Raw genomic sequence first — 2,300 nt, 5'->3', positions numbered from 1 at the left:
TACAGGCACAAACTAGTATATCTGACTAAAAGCCCCCAAAATATGAAGAACGGCCTATAGTTGAGTGTGGATATAAAATCTATGTGAGCAGAGCTAGAATAGAAATCACTGATCGCATTGAAGTCATTCTGACCATAAATCACCATGATATCAAGGTGAGGAGTTGTGTGTTACTGCTGGGAGGAAAGGGTTAACAGTGGAATATTAAGGTGCATTTCTGTGTGCAGTGTTACTAGTCAATGTAACAATTCAGTATGAGCTGCTCTTGGTGCCGGGGGAGGGAGATGCTCTCCTGAGCAAGATAGATGGGGAATGAACATGATATCTATATAGTGTAAGGCAGGGGGTCTCAAACCAGGTGATCATGTCTGATCAACTGGTTACATTATGTCTGATTACCTTGTCTAACAGTTTTTTCTCCCCTTTCTTTACCTTCCAGGTTCCCATAGTCACGTGAAATATCCCTGTTGCACTTGATTACGGCTCACTATTCACTATAGGATGTCTTATATCTAACATCACACTCTCACCCATCAGCACTCTATAGGTTTGTATAAGGTATGCGCTTACACATCCGGTCCTCCATAGGTATTTCCACTTATGTAACACTATCCCTATGATCACTCATAACTCATACCCTTGTAGTCAATTACAGCCTCCTCTCTCCCCCCTCCCCTTCTCCCTTTCCATCTATAATTTTGCCAGTACAATATTAGTTTACATTAGGCACACACTCACATATTCCTTTCCTTAGTGATTTATTGTAATTCACATTCACATACAATTCTCTATGCCTGCCCCATTACTACATTCATACCTACTTGACCCTATCCTGATACCCCTTGTCTCACCTTGTTGGTCCCTACACCTGTTATCATGTCCTTTCCTGTGTCTGTCTTGTCACACAACACATTTTAGCATATAACTTGTGCTCCTTATTACCTGTCCTGCCTATTAGAATTATGTCCATTATGTCCATGCATGGCCCAATGAATCAAGTCTGTACTTCATATTCATGGTTTAAGCCTTTGGGTTCCAATGTGCCCAGAGTATATATCCAGAAAGATTCCCTTTCTTTGAGCTTCCTAATTCTATTGCCTCCTCTGCGTATGGCTTGGACATGTTCGATGACTTGGAATCTTAATTGGATCACTGTGTGATTATGCGTCACAAAATGGTGTGGGACTGGTAATAGAATCTGCTTACAATGTATTGTTGACTTGTGTTTAGCTCAAAGAAAGAGAATCTTTCTGGATATGTACTCTGGGCACATTAGAACCCAAGGGCTTAAACCGTGAATATGAAGTAAAGACTTGATTCATTGGGCCGTGCACCATGTCACCAAGTGTCCAATTGCATTGTCCAATGGCTCACAATGGTTATGCGTTTTCATTGGATGGATAATCGAAGCCATGTTTTTTTCCTTTCTGTTGGGTTTGTTGTGTGAGTAGCCTATAGGATTAAGTTGGTTACCGCAGGCAGTGGATTTAACTTCCTGTCTTTGGTCCAGTGGTAGATGGATTGTCTGGTCTATGAGCTGTTATTGGTTTGAATGCAGGTGAATGCCCATGGGCTGCTTATGACTGTGTAAAATAGTATTGATTCATGATGGATTTCAGACTACATGTAGATATCTTCAGTCTTTCTATCCACATCATTTAAATGAACATTATCCATGCAGCTTGAAATTCATCCAATAAGAGAAGCAACCTTGTACAACCAATCTGATAAGGGCACAGTATATCCTAAGGGAAGGTTATGGCTATAAAAGGGGACTTCTTGGAGTCACCAGGTTGTTGATGGATGTTGCATGATCTAGTCTAAGCTCTTAGGAGCTGGCTAGGGGATCAGAACCAGGATGCCTTGTGGACTCGGTCTAGGGACTTTGGCTTCAACTAGAGGATCACTTGGCTACATGGCTTCAATCTAGGGGCTCCAATTCCGATTGGAGATCATAACCGCAATCTAGGGACTTCGACTCCGGCTGCCAGGATTATACCATATCATCATACCAGAGACTACTTAAGGAAGAAACCCAGGTTGGACAATTTTGTCACCTGGCTACAGACTTTGCAGACCTCAGCCAGCTTCCTAAATCTGGCGCTATTCTATTGTCGGTGGGTGCCCGACAAAATACACAGCTATGTAAAATTTTGGTTTATGAAACTTCAAATCCAGTGACTGATTATTATGTTTTCTAATGTCCTGATTTAAAAAAAAAAAAAATATTTTTTTTTAACCATCAAATATTGATTTTGTACAATCCATGTGTGAAGTTACATACAAGTGACATGAACAAG

This window comes from Anomaloglossus baeobatrachus, unplaced genomic scaffold (genome assembly GCF_048569485.1).
Source record: "Anomaloglossus baeobatrachus isolate aAnoBae1 unplaced genomic scaffold, aAnoBae1.hap1 Scaffold_89, whole genome shotgun sequence".
In the NCBI taxonomy this organism is placed as follows: Eukaryota; Metazoa; Chordata; class Amphibia; order Anura; family Aromobatidae; genus Anomaloglossus; species Anomaloglossus baeobatrachus.
The sequence above is the reverse complement of the archived record's forward strand: the minus strand, read 5'-3'. Positions refer to the sequence as shown.